Source organism: Nothobranchius furzeri, chromosome 2 (genome assembly GCF_043380555.1).
Source record: "Nothobranchius furzeri strain GRZ-AD chromosome 2, NfurGRZ-RIMD1, whole genome shotgun sequence".
NCBI lineage: Eukaryota > Metazoa > Chordata > Actinopteri > Cyprinodontiformes > Nothobranchiidae > Nothobranchius > Nothobranchius furzeri.
Genome location: NC_091742.1, coordinates 82,244,054 through 82,265,460, shown reverse-complemented (window position 1 = coordinate 82,265,460; position 21,407 = coordinate 82,244,054). Strand labels below are relative to the sequence as shown.

At 41.6% G+C, this 21,407-nt stretch overlaps 1 protein-coding gene across 3 annotated transcripts in view; it reads right to left on the bottom strand.

Annotated features, from left to right (window-relative positions):
* sema4f (sema domain, immunoglobulin domain (Ig), transmembrane domain (TM) and short cytoplasmic domain, (semaphorin) 4F) overlaps positions 1-21,407 on the bottom strand; it is an 85,091-nt gene that overhangs the window by 25,369 nt on the left and 38,315 nt on the right. Inside the window, exon 1 of one of the 3 annotated variants that reach the window (XM_054747422.2) lies at positions 7,680-8,200. The exons of the other annotated variants lie outside the window; for them this stretch is intronic. The gene's annotated coding sequence lies outside the window, so the exon portion shown is untranslated. Of the gene's footprint in view, positions 1-7,679; positions 8,201-21,407 lie in introns of those variants that run through there. 3 annotated transcript variants of the gene reach the window in all.

The window sequence follows — 21,407 nt, the reverse complement described above, 5'->3', positions numbered from 1 at the left end:
TGCTGTGCGTCTTAATGTAGAGATGATTCCTAGAGCTGCACCTCCACCTTTATTATTCAGTCGCACGCCTCTAATTCTACAGGAAACGAGACAGAACTGAAAGTGAAACACCTCTCAGGTTATCATTTTTATTTTATATTATACTCTTTTCTTCATGGTGACACTCACAGTTATCTTCCGCAGGGCTTTGGGAATAAATTGGACCTGACATGTGTCACGAAGCAACAGAGCATGCTCTGCAGGTTGAGTGAATGCCTCAGCTTTGACAGCAGGAGCCTGCAGGTCCCCCCCTATCAAATCTCACCTCAGGTCTGAACACCGTATTTTTGTATGTGTCACATATGTGAGTGCATGTGCTTGTAGCAAGACACACAATGGAACAATTAACAGCTGGACAGTTTTATTTATAGGCAGTAATCCTTGAATTCAACGCATCTTCCTTTGAGTAAAGCAGATTAACAAGCCGACAGGAGGCATACTGATTCAAGTTTACTAAGTCCCAAGTGTTGGTTTCATCTCTTGGCCACATATGTGAAGTCACAAGGGGCAGTGATTAAAAAATTTCTCAAGAAAACAGGAAATCAATCTTCCAGTTCCTGTGAAATATCCAGTACGTCCTGGGATGGCAGGCAAAACTGGTTTTCTAGCTTTCAAAAAAATTATGACAAGATCAGTCTGATCTGATTGTTAAAGAACAGATAAAAACATGAAGTGATTATGATTTCATAAAAACTGAACATTAATATGGTCACCATTCCAAATAAATACATATATTTGCAGGGTTAATTGCAATTAAATACCATTTCCCCTGAGATTTAAAAAAAACTCCATTGGAAGATCATCGACCTACTCGCCCTTCTCCAACATCATAACAACACAATATCCACAAGAAAATTGTCTTTGTCTTGTTGCAATGCTCTACACAAACGTGAGTGAGGCACAAACTCTTTTTTATTCAGCATTGTTAGGAAGATTAGAGAGATTTGCTTATCGTTTTCCAGTAAATACATGGATCTGTTAATGGGGATTTTTAACATCATTAGGTAGACAGAAAAAGCTGATTCAAGGCAAAAACGTGATGGTGTGGGTATAAATGAATAAGAAGTCCTAAAATATAAAATTCTCTCCTCTGCCATGAATCATTCATTCATTTTACATTAAACATGACAAGGGGGCTCCATGGGAGAGATCCCGACCGTGTGTGTGTGTTTGTGTGTGAGTGTGTGTGTGTGTGTGTGTGTGTGTGTGTGTGTGTGTGTGTGTGTGTGAGTAGGTTGTCCATTAAGGATTTAATAACCTGAGTCTTGCTCTGAGGGACCAACCTCGGTCTATGTCTTCAGGGCATTGTGGGACCAAGTGGGAAGTGATAAATTATGCACCGCCCTCCAGCTCAGTGGCCTAGTGGTAGAGTAACCGCCCTGAGACTGGGAGATCAGGGTTCAATTCCTGGTCGGGTCATACCAAAGACTTTGAAAAAAATGGGACCCAATGCCTCCCTGCTTGACACTCAGCATTAAGGGGTTGGATTGGGGGGTTAAACCCCTACAGCGCTTTGTGATTTATATCTGTGAAAGGCGCTATATAAATAAACTTTTACTTACTTACTTAAACCACCAAATGGTTCCCGAGCGCGGCTGTGTCTACAGCTCACCGCTCCCCCAGGGGATGGGTCAAATGTGGAGAACTAATTTCGCACACACACCTGTGTGTGTGACAACTGATGGGACTTTAACGTTAACTCCTTCGTCTGTCAATCAAAATTGATGGGATGGAGAAAAAAGATGGAGGGAGGTGAACATGCTCCCTCCCCCATCGCACTCTCTGAAAACACACACACACACACACACACACACACACACACACACACACACACACACACACACACACACACACACACACACACACACACACACACACACAGAGAGAGCACCTACAATGAGACAGGACACAGCTGCATGATCACAACCCCACAGATGCACGTTTATCAGCCACTCAATGCCATTTTGCTTTTTCACAGCTGCAGCTTAGTCTAAACTGTACAACTCTGGCATAAGTGCTCCACAGGTGAAAGAGAACCACTGGCTGCCAGCAGACTGACCTGATCTGTGTTTACGATATCAGGGGCTTACCGCCGCTAACTCAATGCCTGTAATTTCAATAATGCAAAAGGACAATCACAATAGACAGGCTATTATATTTTAGTACCATTTGTGTTCACTCTGATCACCAACTATATATTTGTTAAATACTGAGTCAAACTGGCTCTGTCAGCGTGTCCCAGGGAGGCTGTGACTACACGGTAGCTCGTCACCACCAGCATGTGAATGTATGACTCACTGTAAAGCACTTTGGAGTCCTCTGAGTCTGAAAGGTGCTGTACAAGTGCGGGTCATGTATCATTCTACACTTCTGGAATAATGAACTGAACTTATAAGTAGGTTCAGTTGAAATGTTAGCTTTGTAAAGTGCCTTGAGACCACCCATGTTGTGAATTATATAAATAAACTGAACTGGAAAAAGTGAAAATCTTGCATAAATACGTTGACACCAGCCTGCCAAAAGGCCAGAAGACCCCGTGTGCAAACATGTTGCTGATATTATTCTGGAGTTTTTATAACTATGAATTTGAGTTAGAAACAAAATGATTTTTATTTGCACAGGCGTTACATACAGTAGTTAATTATTTACCAAATAAACAGCATCTAGACAATAAAGCATTGACTGAGATTGTGTTTATTTTTGGCTAACTCCACTTTTATTGTTTCTAAGTGGCTCATTGTTTCTGCAGCTGGTTATTTAGGCATATCCTGCCTCTGAGTTTCTAAACTGTTTAAATAAGAGACAGATGCAAACACATTAGAGTGTGATTAATTAGCTCCAGAGCAGCGTTAGTCTGAAAATGTCATTTTCAAGACTTTTAACTGCAGCATTTATGACACTTTGGGATTTTAATTATGGATGCTGTGTTAGATCACGTCTGCTCTGAGGGACTTGTTGTTTAGCGTTCTCTGAGTGCAGGCCGAGGGCTGAGAGTTCAAGTGACTTCCTTCTGCAGCATGAAAGCTACCTGTTCAGCAGTGATGTAACCAAATGCTAAAAACCTGTTTGAACCAAAAGGGAAGCCATCAGTCATGGCTCATAAAGCTCAGGCCTTTCTCGCATCCACTCAGGGGTGAAGACATCAAAAAACCCTAAATGACCCGAACACACACGCACACACACACACACGCACGCGTGCACGCACGCACGCACGCGCACGCACGCGCACACACACACACACACACACACACACAGGGAAGATCCAAAGTCAAGAGGAGGATTGCAAACCTTGGAGAGAAAAAATACAGAAAACAGCATCAGAATAAAGCCAAAGAAGAAAGAGAGGTGAGAATGGGGGGGGGGGGGGGGGGGGGGGGGGGGTAGGTTGCAGCAGCTGATTGCACACTTTATCATTTAATGCTCTGCTACTCTTTCTCTTTCCCTATTATCCCATTTTCTCCTGGGATGTGATGGGGAGCCTGTTTATATTGGGATGATTTTAGATGCAGCCATAATGCCGTACCTTCACTTCCCTCGCCTCCACCTTCCCGTTTCCAGCCTCACACTCTGACTTCCCAGCGTCCCCGTCCCCCCCCCCCCCCCCCTCCCTCTGGCTGTGGATGATAAGCAGTGGCACCACTAATCAGGCTTGCCCTAAATTCGCCTGTGCCCCGCAGGATTAGCATGTTGGTATGGAAGCTGGTCGCCGGCAGCGTTAACCGATTCCTCCGCAAACAGGAAGTGTGTGTCAACTAAACCCTGTTTGAATGAGGAACTCTATTAATGAGTCATTGAGTTGAAACAACTAGGCTATTTTTATCTTACAGTGAGCAAAACTGTACTGCTTAATAATGCAGGAAACACGTTACATAAGTATCATCTCCAAATTCAAATCAACGGGGGAAACAAAAATCTGCTGAACACGAAACTCAACTCCACTGCTGATATGTCTACAGGTTTGGCCTCTAAAGGCTGCTTTAAATCATCAAAAAGAAGACGATCGTGTGTTTTTAAAAGGACTGAACCATCATTTCGTACCGTTTCATTATTCAAACAAAACCTTCACTTGTCTGTGTGTTTGGGTTTCTGCTGCTGGATTCAGACTAAACAAGAGGAAAAGCTTCACATCCAAAGCCAACCAGAGCCATGTTAGACATAACATCTGCCTGCCGGAACACTTCTATGTTTCTGAGCAGCCTTGCATAATAAAACAACCTGTACACAACGAAATCTAATCGTAGCAGGGATGGGGGCGAGAATAATCAACCCACTCTTCTTTTTGCAACAATTTTGACTCAGCCACACTGAAGGGTTTTACTAGCCTAGTGAACTAGACCAAATTCTTGCTTTGCAAAGTTTGGTCTAGGCATGCTCCATTGGAACCTCAGCAGCTCCTACCAGGACTCTGGCTAGCCAATCACAGCTCTCTAGAGGGGTTTCAAACACGGGCTGCATGGTGGCATAGTGGTTAGCACTGTTGCCTCGCAACACGAAGGTTGGAGGTTCGAAACTCGGCTGCGGCCTGTCTGCGTGGAGTTGCGCGTTCTCCCCATGCATGCGTGGGTTTTCTCCGGGTACTCCGGTTTCCCCCACAGATCACAACATGCCCTATAGGTAAAAAAAGAAAAATTGTAAGTCGCTTTGGGTAAAAGCGTCTGCTAAGCACATAAACATAAACATAAAGAGCTGTGATTGGTCCATAATGCTCTATCTGCTTAGTGAACAAATCACAGAGCTTTATTCGCTTTGTGGGCCAATCAGGGAACTCTATATGCCTGGTGGGTGGGATGATGCAACAGAGTGAAACAAGAGTATGTCACATTCATTGTCCAGTGGAATGCGGAGATCATTTGAAAGACAACGGTGGAACCCGCCCCACAACCGAGAGCCGTCAATGGAGCGTGGCTTGCCAGGCTAGGGTTTTACAGCTAGAACGGTCTAAAGACAGACACACTGACAGAGAGCAGAATTCATTGGATCATCCAGGTCCTGAAGTAGCAAAGCAGTCCAAACCATCACACTACCACCACCATGTCTGACTGTTGTTACCATGTTTTAGTGCTACTGTCGCAGATGGAATGAGACACACACCTTCAAAGAAAATTCTACTTGACAGTCCACAGAATATTTCCCAAAGGCCTTTGGGGTCTTGTGGGCTCACTAAAGCTTGGTTTATGCTTGACGCATTCACTTTCCGCGCGGTGATGCGGCTCGAGGCTGGAACGCGCTTCACAACTCGCAGCGTTTATGGTTTGTGCGGCTCGTCTCTGCGGTGAGACAATATTCTCCCAAACTGAACGGGGCAGCATGGAGCTCTACAGCATGCATCCAACACTACACCTTAGTAGAAGTAGAAATTACTGTTTACAACATGGTATTTCAGCATTTTTAACAGCGTTCTCGTCTTTTCCGACAGTGCGAGCTGTTTCTCTCCAAGAATTATTAACAACATGTTGATCACGGTGATCTCTGAGAGCTGAATCACACAAATGTCTGTATTTACGAACCTCTGCCGTGCCGGTCCGCCATGTTTTTCTGCGTCCGACCGTCCGCGTGGTTAGAAATTTTCCGAGGTGCGCGTTGCGGAAATCTTGGGCCGTGCGGAGACGCTGTGGAGGGGCGTGGTTGTTAAAATGACGCAACTTTTCCGCGCAGAGCCGTGCGGACCTCGCGGACGCGTCAAGCATAAACCAACCTTAAGAAATGTTACCACCTCTACATCTGTCTAGGTACATCCACTCTGTGGTTGACATCTGTGCATAAGCAGATGTCTAACGCTATTGGCTAATGCTGAGCGGTGCTCACTTCAGTAACACAGGGCTCTACGGGATGGGGGCAGGCTTGGTAAAAGTAAAATGACATTGTTATATCACAGTACATGGTCAGACTTCACTTTTATGGATTTATAACAAATCCTACATATTCCTTGAATGAGGGAAACTTCAGATGGATGCTTTAACCCTACCAGACCTGGGTGTAAAATGAACTCAGGGTTTTCTTTATTGTTGCATTGAATATTCCTGGTAGGGCCAGCCTGGTCTGAACAGCTTTGTTCACTTAAAGGGGCATTTTGTAAAACTAAACTAGGAATGACATCCTGTGGCCACGGCTATGGATGAGCACCAGAAGAAAGGTGAAGAGTGAAGCTGATAAGATGAATTTGTCTCACTGTAATATCAAGTTGTTGTTGATTGAAAACGTAGCTTTAGATATTTCAGAGCCAACTATTTGCTTCTAATTCACTGTTAGCATTGTTAGCTCAACGTTAGCCTCTAGACTGCTTCAGCTGATATTAGGCTAAAACAAAATGATGCTTCTTAGGAGCAGCAGTAGCTCAGGAGGTAGAGCGGGTTGCCCTGTGATCGGAGGATTGTAGGAGCGATCCCAGCTCCTACCAGGGTACCCCCCTGCTGTTGTGTCCTTGGGCAAAAAACTTCACCTGACTTGCCTGTGTCAAATTACAAATGCCAGTGCTGTAGACTCGGCAACCCCACAGGTTGTAAACAAAGCCACGTCCCTATTTCAGCTTTTGGAAAGTTGAAAAACTGACAAACCCCCAGCCGGCTGAGAAGGAAATCTGCTTCAATGTAACCCGTGTAACATGACTGAGACATTAGACTCTTTAGTGGCAATTTCACTGCAATATTCTTATTTATTCTTAAATATTGCTCATTTGGAAACCACATCTCACATTTATTCAGGTTGCTTTTGTCTGATGTCTATTTGCTGATGAAAAACACAGACTGCGAAAAAAATAAAATAAAGTTAATATTTGACCAAATCAGCTACTAATCCATCATTTTTCAACATGAGAGACCCCTACTCTTTAGCATGTGAAGTCATAAAAACAATGAAAATGTTGCATGAATGAACTGGTGTTGCTGCTTGCATGGTATTGCATCAAGCGTTCCCTTTTGGGAATTCAAAAGTGGAAGAAAAACACCTTGATTGATTGGACACATGGCTTGTGTTTTGTGTTCAGTTGAGTAATTTGCAGATGTTCTCTCTTTGGTGCTGATTAAATGAGACAAGACTAAGAAAACAGAGAGAGAGAGAGAGAGAAAACAGAGAGAGAGAAAACAGAGAGAGAGAGAGAGAAAACAGAGAGAGAGAGAGAGAGAGAGAGAGAGAGAGAGAGAGAGAGAGAGAGAGAGAGAGAGAGAGAGAGAGAGAGAGAGAGAGAGAGAGAGAGAGATGTATTCAGGCAAAAGTGCAAAGCTCTAAAAATCACCTCACCGCATCCCCGTAGAGAGATACACACACTGGTGCACACATGCTCAGGTGAACACACATTTGCATGCTAGCTTTGCTGCAGCAACACACGGTGGTTAGGTGCATGACTCAAACAGCGTGCAACCAACAGCATCATCTCTAGAATAATCAGTAACTATTTTAATTGCACGCAAAAGCTGTTAAAGTTTTACAACGTATCAACTGAGCACACAACTACACGGCCGTACGGAAACCACACAGCAGCTAATACCCACGTGTGGTGTGAAACACACACACACACAGCACAGATACCACAAGTGATTATTAGAACAGAAGTGTCTCATTGCCTGTAAGACCTTCACAAGTTCTCACAAGTCTATGCTGACGGAGCATGAACGATGAATCTTTAAGGCCGTCTGATTGTTCACCTTAGCTTCATCTGTAATTTGCTGGTGAAGGTTCTCAGTCATCCAGGTCATGGTATCCAAAGTGTTCAAATGAAGGCAACTGGACTTCTTTGGTTTCTTGAAGACGTTTGGTGTTTCATCGCATTTCATCTGTAATACAACTTTGGTCCTTCAAATTAAGATTCTGTGGTCATTGACTGGAAAATGGTCACTAAGACCACAAAAAACCAAATGACTGTTTTGTTATTTCATAAATAAAAAAAGGATCCGACTGACAATCAGCTGCTAATAGTGCTCCCATTTCTAAATCAAGTGACGCATCTGTGGTAACGGCAAACAGGAAGTGTGAGTCTGTCTCACAGTTAAATGCCATGGTTTAATGTTTAACAAAGTCTGTTTCCTGCTGTCTGCTGATACAGAGTTAGTTTTAAGGCCCAGCCATTTACAGTTAATGGTTGAACTTTATATTTTCTAAGGTGTTTCCATCTGCAGAATCACTCAAATGAAAAAAAAACCTGTTCGAGAATAAGAAAGTATCACTTTTTCACATAATTTAGACAAAATAGTTGATATACTTTTAATGGAGCATTCATGTTTCAAGCTACAGATGGATCTTATGTATATTTTATGTACATTTATGTGCTAATGTTAATCTGCATCTAGATAATAATTAGTTTACATTACGATAAATGGATATACCATTACCTAGAGTTTAGGAAGACTGCAGGCACAGATTGATTTCCGCATTTGGCAGAGGTTAGTATATTATACCTAATTTCCTACCTGATCAATTACAGTGCTGCTATAAAAGCGGAGAAGAGCCGCTACAGGAAACTGGATGTCCAAATATGGTTTAGGTACAGAGTGAGACATGTTTTTTTTCCCTCATCATCAGAGTTGATTGTGTGATTAAGTGTTGATGGCACATCACAGGGCCAGTGAGAGTCAGGTGAGGATTGAGAACAATAATAACTTATTTTGAGACGTACTGCCAGTGTGTTTTGCCCTCATTTCACAATGTGGATGACATTACAAAATAAAAGCATGTTTGTACAGTTTAATGTGATAAAGTTGTTCTATTACTCATATTGTTTTGCTAATCATTTTTGGTTTGTGAACCAAAATTAAAACAAAAACTGACTAATGCATAGTCCAAACTGGTGTAGAATAACAGACTTTCTTTTTTCTTTTTTAGCAGAATTGATCAATTATTTACAGTGATGATGTCATTGTGCTCTGAGATTGGACTTTGAGGTTCACCTCATCAATATAAGGAGCTAATCAAGCCTCAGCAAGATCAGTGGAAAATTACTGGGGCGAAGAGGTCAAAGACAAGCAGGTAGAGTTGTTTCTGTTTTCCAGATGACTCCGGTAAAGTAAGGCATTGACCTCAAGTTTCTTGTATTCACATTCCAGTCACTAGCAGGGACCTTATCTATCGTCACTCCTGCAGAAACACGCCCCTTCAAGACGACTTTGCTCCGCTGCCAACAACCTACTGGTTGTTCCACAAACTAACCTTAAGAGCCGTGGAGACAGAATTTTTGCCGCCTTTGCACCTAAATTGTGGAACAGCCGTCCACTGGAAATTAGATGTGCAACTTCCATTGGGACTTTGAAAGCATAACTGAAAATGCACTACAGACTCACAACAGCCCGTTAGGCCTCTGCTCTGATTGTTTTTTACTGACTTTTGCTTGGTTTTAGTTTTTATAGGAATGCAGTGTTTGCCTGTATTGGTACTCAACACGAGCTCATGTGCAGTACTTTTTAAAATTTAACTATTAGGATAGACCATTCTCAATTTTAATGCTCGTTGTTTTGCATTGTTGTGTTCAGCACTTTGAGCTGCCTTGACAGGAAAGGCAGGCGCTTTATGAATGAATGAATGAATGAATGAATCCTAAACTCATAAACAAGTGTCAGACAACTGAGTTCAGGCTTTGAGAAATGTAAAGCTGTTAGGTTTGTCTCACATGCCATAACCCATAAGAACCATTTTTGGTTGAGGTAACAAATGAAATATTCCATTAGCTTAATTTAAGTTCAACTTTGGGAAAAGGTCATTTTGTACCACACTTTAATGTGTTCAATGGGTTCTACATTTATTTGACCAGAACATTTACAAATAACAATATTTAACTGGCAGAGCAGATTTCAGCACAATAGTGGACGTTTGAAAAACCAACCTGAGAGTGTTTAGGGTGACAGACGTGGAAAAACAGCCATCCTGCACACGTCATATTACTGCTACTGGAAACCTGAATGGTCTACCTCCCCTGTGATGGAGGGGGAAATTTAAACATTTCCATCCACAGTAAAGCCATTTTAGAAACCCACAAAAGTACACACATACCAGGTGACCCCACATCCTAAATCTCACAACCCACAACCTCCAACAGCGTCAGGAACATCTGCTCTCCTGCATTTCCATCATGTGTTGTCTGTGGAAAACCAACTGGTTTCACTGGTTCAGGGTAAGAAAGGTGGTTCCAATTAAACCTGTATTTCAGGACCTAGGTCTCACATTAAATCCTGCAAATAAACACTCTAGGTTTAAAGCTGATTAGTCTGTTTTAATTTTCAGAAGAGTGTTTCTTAGACTTGAGTGTTTTCATGACTGAATCTTCCTCCATGGTTCTAAAGCAAATGTTCTTCTCTGGTTCATCACAGAGCCCGCTGCACCAATGTCTGGGATGTGGCCATAGCACAATGTGATTTTTGGTTTTTCATTCAGAAATATTTACAAAGGGTTGACTATTGTCTTAACCCAACTAGCAGGTGTTTCAGAAGAAAAGATGAAACATTTTATGAAAAGTAATATAGTTCAGTTATATGAGTAAAAAGCTCAGAAATGCTCTTCTTTCCACTTTTAACAATATTTCATGCATGGCTTTGAAAACACCTAATTAACCAAGGTCCTTGAAAAAATGTTTTTCTGAGTTGAACCACCTTACACACACACACACACACACACACACACACACACACACGCACACACACCATTTAACAGGAGACAGTGGCATTTAGAATTCATAACAAGACTCAACGTTCCCCCCTCTGCCATCATAGTACTGCGTTTGGTTCTATTCTTGATACAGAACAAAGTAGCAGGGTGTTGAACTCACACAGACCTCAGATCAAAGCTACCAACGTTTAACCCAAAGCAAAAGGCGTACACTGAGAGCATGTGTGTGTCGGCATTAGGGCTGAACAGTTCTAGGAAAATATTCAATTGCGATTTTTCTAGGAGAAACTGCAATTTCAGTTTGACTTACAATTTTCTTCAAATCAAGGTTCAACAAGTTATTCACATTGGGGCTGGGCGATATGGCCTAAAATCAATATCACAATATATATTGAGGATTTCACCTCGATAACGATAAATGGACGATAACTACAGGTATGCGCAGAAACAAAAGTTGTCCACTAGATGGGATTGTCACGTGTATTACGTTGAGTCACATTTTTACGTAACTCAAGGTGGTACATCTTGTTAAACGGACATGAATGTTGCCAACATACACACCGTTTTTCATTTCTTTATTATCAAATTTATTGACTTGGGAAAAATTATCACGATAAGAGTCAGAAGTTTCCATAACGATACATTTTCGATTTATTGCCCAGCCCTAATTCACAATACAGTCAAATAAATCATATCATACAAACATTTTATTTTTACCGTGCTTGTGGATGGAGTTGTGGTTTTACAGTTTTTCTCCATTGGTTTGGCTCATTTCTTGAAACAGAAATTACATTCTCAAAATAACATGGACAAACCTCCAAACCTCTTGGCAAATGTTCACAACAGAATGGCATTTCTTATTCATTTTATCAAATGGCAAATGCCTTGGTACATGTCTCAATTGTCTCAGTGCATCTTTGCAAATGATTAAGTACATGTAGCCTACATTTATAAGGTTAGCCCACATTTAGCACATTTTCCAAATGAATAGATCTTGTAGATCTAAACTGATTAGTTAATTCTCAGTCTAATAATCCTTCTCTCCAAAACATGTCAGCATGATTTCATTGCATAAGTACTCGCATGCACAACTGTCTGTTCAATTGTCAGAACTGGTCAATAACTTAATACCATGAATACCACATATCAATTTCTTTGAATATTTGATACATTGATGACAGTCATTGACAGTCAGGTGAAACTAGACTAACGAACGGGGAGTGTCACAAACAGGTGTTTTCCGTGATCGTGTGTTGCCATTTCTGACAATGGTGTGGCCACTCACATCCCCAGTCTTGGCCCACACAACACACACAAGCTCCTCATCTTCTTGGATCGCCTTTATACTGATTTTATCCCTGAAAATGAGAGAGGTCTCATAGGGCCTCACCTACCCATTTGTGTTATTGTGTGGGACAATGTCAATTTCCACCATAGCCCACTCATTAAGGGCTGGTTTGCAGCGCATCCAAGGATGTCATGGAGCTCCTACCACCTTACTCTCCTTTCTTCAATCCGATAGAGGAGTTTTTCTCTGCTTGGAGGTGGAGAGTGTATGAGCATCATGCTCAGGATCAGCCGTTCCTGCTCCATGCTATGGACGCAGCGTGTGACGACACTACAGGAGATCAATGCTGGGGATGGTTGCGGCATGCACGCCGTTTCTTCCCTCGTTGCATCGCAAGAGAAAATATCTGCTGTGGTGTGGACGAGAATCTGTGGCCAGATGGACAACAGTGTGTAAATAATCAGGAGAGTGAAGACAGTGGACAAGAGCGGGAGAATGAGTACAGCGACCACTGAATACGTCCTTGTTTTGATTTTGTGTTCATACAATTTACTGTATTACTGTAATGTACATTTTCTTTTTACAAATGTATGAAACTTTCTTTGCGTGTGAATAAAAAATGGTTATAATTTCCTTGGTAGTGTGAGTGCAATCTGTGATGTCAAACCTTGGAGGCCACTCTTTTCGGTTGTATATTGTTGGTCCTCTACCATAGTGTCAAAACATCTAAATATTTTGTATGGCAGTACTCACACAATGCCAAAGGGACGATGCATTTTGGGGGCACTGACTATTCAGATTGGAAAGAAATGTAGTTTTGACACATGAGTGAACTGTTTTAGGAGAGATATGAGCTTTTGCAGGTAAGCCATGTTATTGTGATCAACCATCCAGGTTTATTCTGACAAAAGCACCAAGAATGATGAGAATGTCCGATCTGTGTCGAGAAATGAGCCAAAGCTATTGAGAAGGATCTTTGCCATTTAGGAGACACTGACTGTTTAAATGAGAAAGGGATTTAGATTGAAGCCTGAGTGAACAGTTTTGGAAGATACATGAGCTTTTGCAGGTGAGCTATAGTGTTCTCCTAAACTATAAAAGTGTTTTGCCAAATGATCTTAGAGGTTTGAGAATGTAATTTCTGTTTCAAGGAATGAGCCAAACCAATAGAGAAAAACTTTAATATAAAGAGGTGCTTTATAAAAAATACATTCTACTTGTAATGCACGGAGGAAAACTAAAGATAAATAGCTTTCAAATGTATATAATAACAAAAAATGCATACATTGTTTGCTTAAGGCTGTCGCTCACCCATGGTGCAGAACAGAAAATTCGCGGCACAGAACCCCACAGCCATTATTAATGTTGGTTTTAGTAATAGCACTATGTATGGGGAAAATGGGGACATTTCTAAAATGTGCAGCTAAGTCAGCTGAAGAATTGGGCTCGGCTCCGCTATCGGTAATACTCCCCCGCGCACGCTACTGTGGCCTAAACAGGTGAAAACCCCAGGCGTACCCTCAGGTATCTTCCCTGATTTTTCTCAGAGAAAAACAGCCGTCCTGCACATGTCATATTACTTACTGCTGGTGGTAACCTGAATGGTCTACCTCCCCTGTGATGGAAGGGGAAATTCCGGAATCCCGAATTGCCAGAGGAAACGACAGAGCGCTAAATGCTGTTCTCCAGATCCAACCTGTTTTTGGTGGCCCGTGACTTCAAATGGTGTTTTTCTGTTTAGGACTCTGGTAGCTTGTCCTAAAGTTGAAGTGGTAGCAGCCGGCTGTTTCTCCTTCTCTGATATTATTGAGCGGAGATCGTCTCACACCAGTGGTGTTCTGCTTCATTTTTATTTGGTTTAGTTTGTTCCCGTGTCCTGCACAGCTGTTAAGCGATCATAAATGTCTGCCGAAGACCAGCCTCACAGTTTTTCTCTCACAGGTGGAGCGTTATAGCGTCTACTATAATGCCACGCCTGATACCAAAACTTTATTAGAAATACTGTTGTTTGTTTTAAATCCCAACGGACACAGAAACAGCAATGAGAGAGAAACGGGGAGAGGAAAGGAAGAGGTGGGGGTTCACAACAATAAATAATTAAGGATGTACAGGAATCTGCTTCTAGACCTGCAGAAAGAGAGAGAGAAAAAACGAGACACACAAATAAAATGCGACAGATCAAAAATACTACTGCTCCAACAACATGAGGATATAAAACAGTAACTATTTTTGCTGAAATGCACACGGTAATAATTCATAGTGCATTTAGCTCCAACCACAGCCTTAGGTGTTGTGACAAAAAATGCCTGAGTCATACTTGTGAGAGCGCCATGTGAGCACCTGTGTGCATATGTGCTTGTGCATGTAAGGTTTATCTATAGGAGTGTCCAATAGTGAGTGAGGGGTCACAGACCTGTGGAAGATGGAGGAGATCCAAGTTGGGTTTGTGCATTTTTAAATCAGCAGTCGTGTAGTTGAAACATATCAGAACACTGCATAGAGTTGCTTCTACGGCTCAAGTTTTATGAACGTTGTGACTTGTTTAACATCATCAGCTGGTGTTTATTAATGCTGGTTGAGTTACTGGTGTTCATAGAGTTGTTTCACAAATAATGATCAGATATCAGTAAAATGGCATCTACAAATACAACGTGTTATTTAACACAGTGTTTATGATCTCAAAGGTGATATTAGGACTGCTTTAACCCCCACAATCTGTATCATGAACCTCTAATGATCATCAACAAATACATTTAGATTATGACATCCCTTATTCTCTACTTTGGTTTAAACAAAAGGATTGGTCTCTTTCCAGGTCCAGCACTGGGGTTCATCACAGATTCTGCACTCTCAGAACATTCTCCACTTATTTCATTTCATTTATACAAAACAGAACAATGCTCTCTTTGTCCCGGAGTCTCCAGTTCTCTTTCTCACATTACAGAAGCGATTCTCTCTTCCTTTCCGCAGTAGTGAAGCCCAAATCTGCCCATGTGCTGCACAGCCGAGGTCAGAAATCTCAGCATCGTGTGGCTGTCGGAGTATTTATACAAGATGTTTCACACCAGCAGATACTGACACAAACATGGCAACCTCTTTGACCTTTGAACCTCACTTCACACATGCTGAAACCTTCACACACATCAACAGTTATCAGTATCCGTGTGAGGAGAGCGACCTTGTAGCAGAATGAAACCAGTTTCATAAATAAAGAGACATAACAGCTAAAAACAAGTCAGAATCAGAAGATTCTTGTTGGAAATAGACTCCCCAGCCTCCCTTCCTCCTCCTCTGCCTCCATCCATCCATCCTTCCTGCCACACTTGGCAGCTTTTTCAGGGTCAGCTGGAGCCTGGTTTGTTTGATGCTCCTTCAAATTGCATTCGTTAACAGTTCACTACCTCCTCCCTCGCTCTCTCACGCTGTCTGTGAGACATTTTATAAACTATTTAGCATCCAATCACACAGCTATGGCATCACAGGAGGAAAAAACAAGCAAAAATAGACACAGACGCTGAGTAAACAAACTGTTTGAGATGGTTCCAACATGGATTCATTTGGGTAACAAATGAAGTCAAAAACCAACTAAATGAACAGATAGAAACCAGATTTATTATTTAGAATGATTTTTTTTTTACTTTCTTATGTTGATAATGTATTATTTTATGTTCATTCAGACAAGAAAATGATGGAACATTATAAGTAATGGGCCTATTTTCATGAGGAAACCATACCATACCTTACCACACCATGGTTTATTTATATAGCACATTTAAAACGCAGCATGGGAGCTGCCTAAAGTGCTGCACAGGCTAAAACAAAACACAACCAATCTAAGCAACTAAAACAGAAGATAAAAATACCGATCAAAAGCAGATAAAACATGAGGAATATTAAGAGCACAACAATAACACAATAAAACACTGAAACAAGTTACTGTCTAAAAGCAACATCCTAGAAGTGGGTCTTTAAATGAGATTTAAAAACCGCCAATGATGGAGCCTGCCGAACTTTAATGGGTAGAGAGTTCCACAGCTTTGGGGCAGCATGTACAAATGCTCGTTCACCCCGTGATTTGTATTGCACCTCTTGCAAAGCAGCAAGAGGTCAGCTGACTTCAACGTGCGCGTGGGCACATAGGGAGTGAGCAGGTCAGAGAGATAGAGAGGTGCCAGGTCGTTGAGTGCTTTAAATACAAAAGTCAATAACTTAAATTGTACTCTGAAAATGACAGGGAGCCAGTGAAGATGTGTCAGGACAGGGGTAATATGGCTATGTCGGTGTCTATTTGTCAAGAAACTGGCAGCAACGTTCTGGACGACCTGCAGCCAATTCAGGGCAGAGACCGGAGCATCAGCTAGGAGGGCGTTTGCATAGTCCAGGTGAGAGGTAATGAAGGCATGGACGACTGACTCCAAATGCCTCCATTTCAAGATTTGTCTGAGGTGAGTAAGGAGGTGAGGTGAAGCTGATAAAAGCAAGACCTCACTACGGAGTTTATCTGTGGGGCCACTGAGATTTCAGCATCCAGCTTTACCCCAAAACTTCACTCACTCTCTTTTAACGGAAGGAAATGACTGTTTTCCACCTGAAAGTCAGTCCCCCCCCCCCCTCCTCAGCATGAACTAATCTGCATGAGATATTGCTCAAGGTCTCATGCATCTGGTTCTAAACTGTTTTCCTTTCCAGGTCAAGAGAAGAATGAAGACAAAGAACTCTTTCTTTTTAATAAATCAAAGAACTCTATTTTTAATAACCAAGCAAAGCGTTAGTCAATAATAAAATGTGAACCAATTTGTGAAATGAAAATATTAATTACTTGATATTATAATCCCATAGAATATAATAAGTAATACAACTTTAAATGTTTCCACTAAAGACTGATTACACGTAAGATTAAGCCACATGACACATTGCTTTTACTGATCCAATCAGAATCTTCCAGATCTGACGGAGGCATGGTTTTGGTGGCGCTTGGTAAATCTGTCATGTTTTCATCAGACCATAAACCAAAACATCTGAAGTATAAAACTATGCCCACGTCATCTTTAAAGGGAGTTCAAAGCTTTCTAGTGAAGTTGTCGGAGTGGCCAATCCGTAACTTTCCTCTTCAGCCGAAAGAACCAACGACAAGCTGGATAAAATATGTTGCTGTTCCACCTGCTGCAATGGTTCCTTTCAGAATAAAAGCTGAACCATCACGACCCCGTTTTGGGTCTCGCTAGATGCCAGTAAAACTGTCGTGACCCAGAAGTATCTCAAAGACTGGTCTGGTCGGCAACCGCTGCTTTTCCAACCGGCTTCAGTTCCAGAGAGGGTCAAGCTGGACCTCGACATTCCTGATCTAACAGGGACTTCCAAAAGGGTATGTAGGCTAACAGAATGGTGTCTTATGTGTTTATGATTCTCCGAATCAAAGCTTAGCGTGAAACATCATCTTCACTTCCCACCAGAACTAATCGTTTCTCCGGATCTGCTGGTTCTGAAATATTCACACATTCACCATTCTCAGTCTGACCTCACCTTAGTTACACCATGCACCTAGTGTTGAAGTTAGTCTAGTTTTAATTTGTTTAGTAATAAAACTTTAAACTTTTAAAACTTGACTCACTCTCTTTTCTTGAAGTTAATATGAAGTGTTGCTCAATCCCTGCAATAAAATGATCCGATCTTCTGATTAAATTTACTTAAAGATCCATTAAGGTGATATTTCATATTTCGTGATATTTCACATTTTATGGTTTCTAATTAAATGCAGGAACATCTTCGCTACACACTGTTTGAGGTTGAAAGTTAAAAGGTCACAAACAGGGTGAGACCCATGGTGGTTGTGGGGGTCAAAGACAATAGACTCAGTCTTCCTTTCATTTAACTTTAAGAAACTGGATGCCAGCCAGCCCTTCACGTTGTCTAAACATGCAGAATTGCAAGCCTGCATTCTCCTCATCCATTGCTACATATAATTGATAATGCATGTAAATAATAATAAACAATGTGTTTATTATTTGTGTTAGAGCATAGGTGTATTCATTTAATCATAACCCGCCCAAAAGCACATGGTGACATAGTGGTATGTATTCTTTTCTAATTTTAATGGATTTTTTCCCCTTTTTATGTAGAAATGCATTACCTCATGCTGATATGATTTTATAATGCATCCCTGTTTTTTATTCATAACAGCTTCACATGTGAAAAACAAGGATACATGCTGATTTAGTTAATTAACAAGAGTTAATATGCAAAGTAGTTTGCATACAGAAAAGTGGAACACTACGCAATAAAAAAAGCATAAAAAACGTAACAACTACCAGTTAGACCAGTTGAGACCAGTTAGAAAAGTAAGAGTTAATTGATCACTAGAATAATGGGGAAAGCCCAAGAAATATAATTTAAAATAGAAATATCCTAAAATTAAATAAAATTAAAAAATAAATGGAAAACAAAATTAAATCAGATTTTACTTTTTTTTTAAGGACAATAATAAACCATGAGTTAACGGGGAAAGTCCTGATTCTCATGCTGTTATCTTTTGAAGCTAGTGTCATACTAAAGTCTGGTCACTTGTAATGATCCAAAGTGGACATCAGTCATGCAAAAGACTACAAACATCCATATTGACTTATTGGAATATCAATACAGACTCACATTTTACCCTTTCTGTTTGCAGGGCAATAAGGCACAAACTTGCTGACGTGGAGAGACGGAGATGGAAAGTGCAGGGTAGACAGATCCAGATCGGCGATTGAACCAGGGTCATTTTCTGAGCGTGCTCCTGCAGGTAGAACCGCTCAGGGTCACGTCTAATGTGATGTATAGCAGCAGAGGCCAAAAGGTTAACTACTCTGGGCTTCTGAAATGAGTGCTGAGGTGCTCTGGGCCTCTGCAGAGCTATGTGAGTCCTGCAGCCAGAACTCAGGGTGAAGAGCACAACGTGGAAGAGCAGATGGAGCATCAGGTATTATCAAGTCCCCATAACTCTGCAGCAAATTTGAAGTCAACAAGGAAGTGGCAAGAATTGCAGTTCCAGCCTGATCTGCTAGGGTCTGGCAGCAGAAGTGAACAAATCCTCATTGACTCCCATGTTAAAAATGCCAATTTCAGAGTAGCCTGGTTCTAAACCATTTTAGGTTTAATAGATCTAGTTTACACTCATGACAACTCTAAGGGGGTGAATGTTTTTGTAACTCTTCTGTTCAAGTGAAATTTAATGCTTAAAAATCTGAAAAATTCATGAGCATCCACATGACTCCAGAGCTACAGTAGCTCTAAAGAAAGGCCTCAGCCTGGGCCTCAACCTCACATTGATAGGCTATAGGCTTAGACTGCTGGAGGACACACTGACCACTTTCCACACTCTACAGCATTATTCTACAATCTGCTCTTTAACTGTATTATTTCCTGCTATTTCAGCTGTTAACTTTATTTTTTCTCTAAGTGTTTTTCTCCCCAGAAGAAGCTACAATGATGTTCTACTGAGCTGTGGTGGCTTCATGGTGGGGGCCATCGGCTTGAACACTGTTGATAACTACTTAAACATTCTCCCTCTCCTGATAATAACGTTTTACTTTCCTTGACATTGAATGTGCTACTACTAGTTTACTCGTTTAATTATAGATTCTCTAGGATAAATACAATAAAGTTTGTCTCTCACCAAATAGAATATTTACTAAGAGATCACAATGTAACCATAGACACACTACTTGGTATATATGGTGTGTGTGTGTGTGTGTATGTGTGTGCGTGCGTGCGTGGGTGTGTGTGTGTGTGTGTGCTCTGTCTTCTCGATCCCCAGTGAGTCGTGGAGGATGGCTCTGGAGGGAGGAAGTTTTCCTCTCCACTGTCGCTGCATGCTTGCTTAGTATGAGGATTGCATCAAGTCACTGACACTAGTCAGTGACTTGATGCAATTTGCTGGGTTTTTTATGTAGGAAACTTTTTTCTGATTGGCTTAATGAACTGACCTGTATTGGAATGTTTATTATGTGAAGTGCCTTGAGACGACTCTTGTCGTTATTTGGCGCTATATAAATATACTTGAATTGAAATTGAGATGTTCGGCCTTTTCTCTTCTGGCACTCGAGGAGTACAGACGCTTCCCTCTTTCGCTCCCTTATCTTTTTTCCAAAGGCTCTTTGTCCTGTCTGCCCACAGAGCGCTTCTCTGCATTTCTTCTTAAAAACTCTACTTTTTACTAACCATGGATTTGATAAACTGGTCATTCAATGCGATCAATAAGATTTTTTCAACAATGGGAAAGGAGCAGGGGGCTCCCACATGTCCACATGGGACACACCCGGTGGGATATATTTTGGATTCCTGGAAGGAGTGGAAGATCATATGCCTCTCCCAGCTGTCCATTGACGACATCGAAGACGTGTGGATATTCAGCCTGATGATCACTGGATTTCTCCTGATTGGAGTGGGAGGATATCTGGTTTTCTGGAAATTTGGGAAGACGGGAGTGATTGGAGGGCGACCCGCACCCACGGAAAGCACCGTCCGTGTGGAGACCTCACAGACTGAGACGTTACTCGAGGTGAATCGTAAGCTGGACAATGTTCTAGCTGCGATAGCAGTATTAGTGCACAAAATGGATGTCATCTCGGAGAAAGTCACCGGACGGTATGGACAGGTTTAAAAACCCAAAATTGGCTTCACTGAAAGACTGGAAATGATCAGTTTAAAGACTGAAGGCAGAGAGGAAAATTATCTCAGCCTGACCCAAACAAATTCTTGTTATCTGAATCTGACGCCCTGATAGCCTTGTGCTGCAAGCAACTAAAAAAAACCCCACGAAGGAATGCAGACAGATGCTGTGAAAACTTGACCCCCCGATTAATAAAGTATTGATTGATTGATTGATTGATTGATTGATTGATTGATTGATTTCGACTTTCTGAACTTTAGTTTTGTGTTTGGATGTTAATCGTGGGATTATTTGGACAAAAGGGCAAGCTGTGGTTACTAACAGACCATCGAAACATGTTTCCGCTTCTTTTTATCAGTAAGTAAAATTATAACTACATAACTTTTGTGGGGGGCTTTTTTGTTGGTTGAATAGGGGAATGCTGTGTCATTTAACTGCTTGGTCAAACATGTTAGGTGGGCTGCATAAGAAACTTGAGCGGGTGCCCAGCTTCTACTGTCTCCTGCCTGAGAATAGCAGGCGGCTGCCTGTTCCCGTTTCCCGGGGCAGCCGGGCCGGCTCTAAAGCGAGGCTGTAGTCATGCTGAATCTCTGAGGGAGACCACAGAAACACTGCAACTCATTTTGTTGATGCTGCTTCAATTTTGAGTTGCTCAGCTGCATTTTTCTTGCTGAAAATGGCCGGAAAAACTTCGTAAGCTTCGAATTAGTATGTAGCTAATGTCCTGCTGACCTCTAACCTGGCCTGCCAGACTCCTCCTCTGTTTAGTTCTGCACAGAGAAAGAGTCTGGGAACTCTCCAATTCAAAAAACCCCACCCCGTGAGAATTCTAACCGAGCCAATCAG